General features: G+C 47.1%; 1 protein-coding gene across 3 annotated transcripts in view; it reads left to right on the forward strand.

Annotated features, from left to right (window-relative positions):
• The first annotated feature begins 3,832 nt into the window (after positions 1–3,832).
• Positions 3,833–9,403, forward strand: part of ACAN (aggrecan) — a 49,696-nt gene continuing 44,125 nt past the window's right edge. Inside the window, exons 1-2 of one of the 3 annotated variants that reach the window (XM_031055861.1) lie at positions 3,833–3,926; positions 4,028–4,297. The gene's annotated coding sequence lies outside the window, so the exon portion shown is untranslated. Of the gene's footprint in view, positions 4,298–9,403 lie in introns of all 3 variants that reach the window. The other 2 variants (XM_031055862.1, XM_031055863.1) reach the window with 2 other exon arrangements.

The raw sequence follows: 9,403 nt of genomic DNA on the forward strand, positions 1-9,403 counted from the left end.
AGGTTTTGGGCCTCTCCTAATTTTTAGCTAGAGGTGTGTCAGCACTGTCCCTTTTCATCCCTCCAGTGGGACTCCAAAGTAAAGCTATACAATGACCCTCCTCATTGTGATTAAAGCAATGACATGGACATTTCTATATTACACCATGCTTTCCCCATCATGGGATTTTTGGCTTGGAGAAATGCAGAACCCAAATTTAAGATGGCAGCTTCAGCTCGACAGAGCATCACTGCCCATAAAAACAGCTTAGCAGAGCAGCAAACACACTCCTGAGGTGCTGCAGCAGATAAGGGCTTTGCTGGCTTTGAAAGAGGGAAGAGGGCTGGGAATGGAGATGTTCTGGCTCTAAGACTGCCTTCACCCATAGCTTTGAGCAAAACACTTTGGTTCTGTGTGCCTTTAGTGTGGTGTCAGAGCTTTGGCAGCACCACGGGGCAGGGACAGCTCAAATATCGATTGCTGAAGGAAGTTGTGGCAGCTGATCGACAAGTGTCTGTTGCAATGTCAGAAAACTGACTGTAAAAGCATGAACAATACCTTTTGGACATGAGTCCAATCTAAATCTTCAGAACCTGAAGAGTGTTCATAGACTGAAATTGTGCACAGACTGAAATTGTGCACCCCGCTCTACCTGTACACAGGACAGCTGGGATCCCACAGCCCCTTCTCATGTCCCCAGTGGTTTTCTAAAAATGCCAAATTATCTTTTAATAAACACAGTAATTCCAGAAATGATAAGTGTTTTAGGGACACAATACCCTCCTTTTCATTCTGAGAGTAAGACAAGCTGAGAGCTATGCAATGACTGCTCTGGTAGTTGTAGGAAAGGAGCAGCAGTTCACAACCATGAGTGGTTTGATTAGCACAATTTTTAAAAGCAGTTTGAAAGTTTTATTCTTTATTCTACTATTGTTCTATTTATTTTTTTCTTTCCCTCTCTCTCTTGGCTGAAAACCTACCCCAGCCCACTTTTGATTGTTTTTGAAAAACTGCAACTATCACCTTAATTGACACAACCTTCTTCTGTCTGGTGTTTTTCCCTTTTCTGGCCATTTTCATTCAGTGACTGCTTCCCTATATAAATTCTGGATATTCAATAGTTTTCACAGAAAAGCTATTATCTACTTTTACTTGGCCACAGGGTTTGTTCTCTGTTCAAATATTCATGCTCCCTGAAGGCTAAACTTGACTGGGAATAGACATAAGCCTCCTTTTAACTTTATAATGACATGTAAAAATCTTACCTAAGTGCAAGCACTTTTGCAATATGTTACCTGTATTTCAAAAAGCCATGAACTGTTGCTTTCCTTCTTTAAACAAAAAACAAAAGTCATCTATGTGACTTTTTTTTGACCTGGCTGCTCCTCAGCTTAAAGAACAAACAAACACAAGAGCAGTTTATGAATCACAATTTCTCTGAACATATTTAGCTGTTTTTCCAATCCTTCCTGATGCAGACAAAAAACTGGGACAGCCAGCAGGTACTGAGCAGTTTCTATCCCTTTCCTGAAGCTGCTAAGAAACCACTATGTGTGGAGCATCACATTTTCCTAACCGGTCAGCTCTGAAGTGGAATTTTCTCTGTTCCCTGGCTTAAGCTCACCAAAGGTTCAAATGAGGTTTTCTTTGCCAAACCACGGCAGCAGCAGAGGGTACAGAGGGCTCAGTTATTCCACAGCAAAACAACTAAACATGTACATTTCCCAAAAGATCTTTATGTTACGGGGAGAAAGGGCTGTGGTCAGGCATGAGCTGTTTCGGAGTGTCTCACGTACGTGAGTCTGAGCAAAATCAGCCAGGTCACATTTTATAGATCCTGTCTATATGTCTTTTATACCCAGCTGGAAATACCGAGTCCTGCCTGGAGCATGAGCTGTCATGCCCCATCTGCAGTGTGTTTTGCCTGTCTCCCTTCATTGCCATGGCTACACTGTGCTGCCCATGAGGAAACACCCCAGCTAGTGCACGGGGGAGGCAGGTGATGATCCAGCACAGCCCTGGCTGTCCCAGCCCACCCAGCACCTGCAGGTGGTGACAGCCCTTGGATGGATCCAATGCCCTTTGAGTAGGGCCCTGGTTTATCTCAGCAGATGAAGAATTAAATCTGATATGAGCTGACAGCACTTGTATAGACTGACAGACTTGTGAGGTGGGGGAAGCAAGCACAAATACAGGCTGGGCAGAGAGCAGATTCAGAGCTTACTCTCACTGAGGAGCAGGACTTGGTGTTGGTGGATAAGAAGCTCAGACTGACCCAACAACGTGCACTTGCAGCCCAGAAAGCCAAACATGTCCTGGGCTGCACCAAAAGCAGTGTTTCAGATGGCAAAGCCACTGTCCTTTCCAATGTCCTTTCCAAAGCTTTCCTTCACTGCCCTTTGGACTTTTAACAGATGGGCACCTGGAAAGTTCTGAAATTTGTATCTAGTGCTGCACTACTGGGGGGAAGAAAGGTGTGGGGGGATGATCCAAAGGGAAATTCAGAACCAAAATTTGGTATTGAATCTCTGAGATGGAATAAGGTACTTGCAGGGAGAAGTGAGGCTCCATGCTCTGTGGTCTGGGAGCATTACCTGTCAGGATGATGGATGCAGGGCTGGTGGTTATGAGCCTCAGGTTAAAAAGTGAGGCAGTCAAGGAAGCAGATTTTGAAGTGAGGCAGGGGACCAAAATAATTTGTGGAGAGAGGAGAAACTATTATATCACAAATCAGACAGAAAAGCAGGATCTTGGGAAAAGAGCAGGAAGTGCAGATATTAAAGATCATATTGAAAGAGAAATGGAAGGAGAGATACTGAGGGCAGCCACGTGGTTTTGGTGCACAGGGGGACCTGCCTGTGCTCAGTTTCAGACTTTACCTTTACTTTAGGCTGGTGGTGCTCTTTTCCATGTTAGAAACAACAGATTTTTCAAACAAAAGTGCTTTTCTCAACTGCGAACACCTCAGCAGTTTCTCACCTGCTCCCAGCTGTCAGCTGGCCCCTGCACAAGCCAAGGTGTAGGTCTGCAGTCACAGACCCATTTCCTCCCCCCCAGTCACAGCTTTTTATCTGTCTCAAAGGTACCAGCAGCCCCACAGAATAAAAAAAAAGAAAAAGAAAACACATTACAGTTCTCTCAGCACTTTCTCACAACTTCACTACTGCCAAGGATTCAGTTGTGGAATCCTCCTCAGTTTTGGGGTAGTCTCTTTAGGCTCCACCATTACCAGGTGTGTGTACAGGCTCTCCATTTTTCCCCAGTTCACCCCAAATAACCTCTAAGCAAACTTATTCCCAAACACCTCCTTTCTCTGTCTTTATATCACTTATCAGTCGCTGATGCTCCAGGCGCTTCCCTTTTCCAGGAGCATCCCTTCCTTCCCTCCATCACCTGCCTCCCTACCTCAGCAGCAAGTGGGGCCATGTGGAAGTTCCCTGAACTATCCTGTTTGCTGCTGGTTTTGGGCTATCCCAGTGGATCAGCTCCTTTCTGCTCAGACTGCAGTGATATTGACTGCACTGTAGGCACACATAACTTTGCTCAGGTTCCTTAATTAGCTTCATCTTATTTTAGTTTGCATAAACCACGTTCACTTTTTATTACACAAACTATTTCTTCTCTCTCAACCACTTGTGGTGCCCCAGCCAGTTTGCTTCCAAACCAGAGGGCTAAATTTAATCCCCCACTCCCCATTTGGCTTTCTCTATTTACAGTATTTTTTTTTCGGTAATGCTTTTTTTTCCCCTTTCTTTTCTTTTCTGGGTTGGGTGTTTGGTTTGGGTTTTGTTGGTTTTTTTTTTTTTCCCTCCTTCTTTCCAAGAGGCTGGGCTTCCTTTTTGGTCCATGAGCCCTCCTATTTCCCCCTGCCCCCTGGATGCCTGCCTACCTTTACTCTAAAATCCAGAGGAGGATCCAATACACTTAGAGTGCCAGCTCTTCAAGAGGTATCTAAGGAGGCTGACAGGAGTTTGATGGTCTCTTTTGCAGCCAGTGGCAGCTAATGTGGTCTGAAACCCTCTCTCTCTTTTTTGCCATTCACACACAGTACTTACTCTTCAAGCTTGCTGCTGCTGCCACTGCCTGAAAGGACCTGAAATACCACATAGGGAATTTTGATTTCTTCTGGGGAGCCGGGGAAGGAAAAAAAAAAACCAAACCAAAAACGCAGGAAAACTCATCTGGAGATTGTGAAGAAGACATACAGTAACAGCAAGAAGTGGCAAGCTCTTTACTTCTTGAACACCGAAAAAGACCTCGTTTCTCTGCCAGGTGTATGGGACTTAGATTCTGGAAGCACTGCACCGAACTGTTAAAGGTAATGTATCGCACTTTCCTCCCTTCTCTCTCCTTGCTGTCTTTTCCTTAACTTTCCTAAGTGCTCCACAGAAGCAGGCTCTCAGTGGATTGGTTGTTTCCCTGCTGAGCAACCAGCAGAGAAATGTGAGATAAGTTGTAAAATTGATATTGAGCCTGAGCTTCTGCCTCCTGCAGCTGTGAAGGGGAGCCCGTGCTGGGCTTCAGCTTCACCCCACACTTTATGGGGAGCAGACCCCCAGCCAGGGGCAACAGCTGTGTGCCAAATTTGTTGGTTGGCTCGGGGCAGGGAGGGGAAGCAAGGATGGGTTCAGAGATGCTACAGTCAGAATCATGAGGTGGGAGAGCAGAGACAGGGTTATCCCCGTTCTCCCTCTGAGCCATCAGCGTGTGTTCGTGGCGGATTGCAGCTGCTGCTGGAGCTCAGGTGATGTGTCTGACCCTGTCCCCGAGCTCTGGGGACAGAGGCTGCTGTCCTGATTTGTGGAGAGTGTCCCAACCAGCGCTGGGGTTTCCTGTGGTCATGGCTTTGCTCGGTGTCATTGCTCTGCCACAAGGCAGGCAAAGGGTGAGCCCTGAGCTGGAAGGGGCTGCAAAATTCAGGGGGCTGAAAGGGGCTGAGCTCTGGAGGCGCTGAAAAGTTCAGAAAGAGAATGAAAAGAGCCAGGGTGCCTGAGGGTTTGACAGCTCTCCCCGTACGTGAGGATGTCAGGGCTGGTGGCTGGCAGAGCCCCCTGGGTTGGTTCCAGTGAGCTGCTCCGGGTGTTCCTCAGTACCTGCCCGTTTTCCAAAGCCATTCACACATGAAGTATATTTTTAGCAATAGTTTTCAGGGAACTGAGCTCTTCTCCAGAAGTAGAGCGAGCAAAAAAAAAAAAAAAGGTTTTATTTGTCAGAATCTCTATCAGAAATTACTACTTTCCATTCATTTGCTACTCTTTAGGACTTCTCATTTACATCTTGTGCTCAGTAGAGCTCTGCGCACAGAATAAAAAGTGCATTTTAACCTTTCCCTTTTGAGTTGTTTAGCTAAAAAGACGTCAGTTTGTTAAGCTTTCCTTGGTTTCTAAAATAGCTTTGCCAGATGTGGAAAGGGGGAAACATCCCACAATGAAATAGTTGGGAGAGAGGAATTTCTTAGCATTCCTCATGACTTTGGTTTCCATCTATAAGCTCCCAGTAAGGGAAGTTGGCTGGGCAGAGGGGCCAGTGGTTTGGGGACTGAAATTTGTGGGATTTCAAATCCTGCAAAGGCACTATTGGAAGCTGAACTATTCCTTTCTTTGCTTTGGTTGTTTGATGTTATATTTTCCTGCTGGCTTGAGGAGACTGTATCTACTCTGACAGGTCAAAGGGGACATTGCCCCTTTCTGAGATGTTTCAGGTTGTTGTCAGAGTGGAGAAGGGGAGGCATCACCTCCCACCATCACTAGCTGGGACAAAGGCTGAGCTCTTTCTGCAGCCTGGGCAGCCTTTGGAGGGGCGCTCCATCTGTTCCACTTGAGCTGCTGTTTAATGTTTCATATAATCACCTCCCTGTACAGTAGCCAGGTTTGACAGCAGCACGAGGCCTGGGGGATGGATGGGCAAAGAGGGCAGACAGGATAGGAAGTTGAGGGTGTGAAAGAGGTGGAGGGGAAGACTTACTAAGGAAAAGAGGACACTAAACAAGATTCAGCAGACTTAGATTCCATCAGAGCAAACTGCAGCTCGTCTCTGTAAAACACTCCCAGTAAGTGAGGATCATTAAGGGGTTTAAAGGAAAAGAGAATGGATGGTATCACTTTAAAGACCGAAATAAATTAATGTACATGGAAAGAAAGGTTAGATCGTTGTTAAGCGCAGGAAAGCACATAATGATTAGGGGCTGCAGGACTCCAAAATCCACTCCATCTTTACTTTCTTCTTCCCTCTCCGGGGCAGATCCCCTGCAAGCTGCATGGACCCAGTGACTTCACTGCCTTCCCATGCTGACTGACACCCGGCGGCAACGTGGGCTGGTGGAGGGCCAGCTGGTCCCATTTTAAAAATCAACGGGACCTTTCTTAGCTGCCTGAGGCATCTTTTCCACCACCCTCCTCCATCCCCTTGCTTCCCCCTTTCCCTTGCCAGTGGTGGCACGGCTTCTCTACCACAAGACATCCTAACCCAAGCTGCTCTCCTCCTCCTCCTTCCCCCCCCTTCCCGAGCCCTCTGCAGGCTCCACGTGTGGAACAAGCCGGGCTGTGTGTGCCGCTCTCAGGCAGCTTCCCAGCATCACTAACAAAAGCCGTGTTCATAGCGGCTCTGGACCACATAGGGAGCCAGCGCACGACGGCTGCCGAGCAGCCCAGAGCAGCCGGGGCTGTTTAAAGAGTGGAGGAGAGAGAGGGACAGGCAAAGAGAGGGAGCTGTTATATAAATTTACAAAAAAAAAAAAATTTACTTGAGCCCAGTGCAACAACGGAAACCTTACAGTTTACTTTTAAGAACTCAGAGCTTCCTTGTGAGCGGGCAGAACAGCCCAGCCTGTGTGTGCGGGGCAGGTCTGCGGGCTCTGCTGTGTGCACAAGGGCGGTGTGTGAGCTGCCTCCCTCCCCTCCCTCTCAATGGGCTCACAGTATAAATCTAAAGAAGCTTTTTGTTGGCCTGATGAATAGGCAGCGGGTTTTGTCGCAGTCTTTTTTGAGACGCTTCACACCGAGATTTTTTTTTTCCCTCCGTGTGCTTTTCACTGGACTTTCCTTTTTTAAGAAAAATTTCCACGTCTCCCTTGCATAGCATCCCCTCTCCCCGAGGATTGATCCGTACAGAGCAGAGAGCAGAGGGGTGGGGGAAAGATGAGAAACACCAGAACCATTCTGCTTGGGTACCCCAAGCCCCTCCATGTGCTTCAGCTGTTGAAATGCCCTGAGGTGTTAAGTAGCAGCCCCATGGAGCACCCTGCTCCCACTTCCTTCCCCTGCTTTACAAGCCCCACTGCTGTGCCATCAGCTGGAGTGATCCAATGCTCCCAAAGGCTCCAGCCCATGGATGGAGGCAGCTGGAGCTGTGTCGTTGCTGCTGTGACCAAGCAAGGATAAGGGAGATGGAGCATGTTGGTCACACAGTGATGTCCAGAAGCCACCAGGACCCCCTTCCTGCTGTACATGCTGCATGTGGCCTGGAAGCTGGCTTTGCCTGTGTATTTCCATAGGTCTGGCAGTTCCTGAGCTGGCTGTGGGAAAACCTTGCTGTGCTAGGGAGCTGGGCAGGAGGAGAGGCACAGAAAGAGTTCTGCTGAGAGAAGGGAGCAAGAGATTAAAGTAGGGTAATTAAAGACCTCTGACAAGCATAATCCTCTGGGTTTTCACCTTTGTAGTTGCTATTTATGTTAACCAAGGCTTTATGCAACTAGTGGCTTTTCCATAGAATACACCTTATAGATCAAGCCAGAGGATAGCTGGGGCAGTTGAAGTAGAGAAAATTTTGGACAAGACCTAAAATTAACTCAGGTGAATGAACAGCCCTACCTCAGTGCTCAGTTCCTGTGTCCTGATTGCATGGGCCTTATGATGGAAGGGAGCAGTGATTGCTGCGAAGAACTTGGGTTAGGGGATGTCCCATGAGAGGCGGGTCTGGGCAGCCTGACCCTGGTGCTCGCTCTGATATTAGTGAGGCACCACATGACCCTTGAACACTTGGATAGTCCTGGTTGCCAGCAGGTTATCAGGGAGCCAGGGATCTCCGGAGACACCTTGGTGTGGGGAGATGAACCCAGCCTGCCTCTGTGCCCAGCACTGGGCAGGGCAGCTCCTGGAGGAAAGGGACTCACCTCAACAGAGCCCACATCAAGTGACAAGAGATAAAAAGGCAAGGGCAGCCACCTCATGTCATGGGGATGAAGTGATCAGGACAGGAAATCTCTTCTGGCAGGGTAATGCTCACGGGTTAGGCCTGAGAGGAGTAAAATTGTCTCTTAAGCCATGCCGAATAGACCTAGTGTACATTAGTGGGAGAATATGGAATGTAAATACCCATGCTTCAAGGCAGAAGGGAGCCACTAAATGCCTCGTGTTAAAAGAAACTTCCTCCTCAGCAACTTACTCCCTATTTTTCAATGATGAGAACTTTGCTCTAAAGCTGGTAATATAGGTCTTGTCTAAGACAGGATGCTGGTCTGAGCACACTCCATTGGTTTCATCTGGTCTGGCAATTTCCATGTGCCTTTGGATTCTCCAGTGCCCTTGGTTAGCAGTGGGCAGAAGACTTGGACACTCTATTATTTGTTTATTTAGTAGTGTAGACAACCACTGAAAACAAAAAGGAATCATTTGTCATGGCTGTAGGACATACAGATTTGACTTAATAGGAATAATTTGACAGGACACAAAAATCTGTAGGGGAAACTAAAAGGAAATAACCAAGGAACATCTCCTGCCTGAGGTTAGATCACAGACTGGATGAGAAAGGTGTGTGGGGAAAAAAATGCAAAGGCCAGCTGCTGATAAACAGATGAAAATGTTGCTGACCCCTTCCAGCTGGAGCTCCCATCCATCATTTGCACCTCTGCTGAGAGAGCAGTCACTGTGCTGCTGATTGAATAACCTGTAATCCACAGCAAAACCTGCAGCCCCTGCTGGGACCCTGCCCAGGGTCAGGGATAAACACCCCTGGAAATCCCCAGGCACCACAGGCTTTGCACAGGGCAGGGCAGATTCAGTAGTTTTGCTGGCCTAAATCTACTGACTACAGAAGATTATTCCAGCTTAGCAGTCCTGTGGTAGAGCAGCTGTAGATCTCAGTATAATTAACATTACATCATCTGTAACCACAGTTTCAAGGTTGAAATAGTCATGTAGGTTACATATTGGAAATTACAGAATGGCTTTCATATAAATGATTAACTGTCACTGTTACTTACCCCAAAAAAATAGTTTCTCTGGAGTTTGGTGTATAAATAATACCCTGTACCTCTGTAGTGCTCAGCTTCAAAGTAATACTTCAGTGCTCTACCACAACAAACACCCTCCCAATCTGTAATAACTGGTCTGCAAATTATGTCTTTTCCTCTGTTGTAAATTACACCATGCAGTTGCTGCCACTGCTGCTATTGCCTTTGGTTTGGTTAGTAAATAATACTCTTTCC

Source organism: Geospiza fortis, unplaced genomic scaffold (genome assembly GCF_000277835.1).
Source record: "Geospiza fortis unplaced genomic scaffold, GeoFor_1.0 scaffold171, whole genome shotgun sequence".
Lineage (NCBI taxonomy): Eukaryota > Metazoa > Chordata > Aves > Passeriformes > Thraupidae > Geospiza > Geospiza fortis.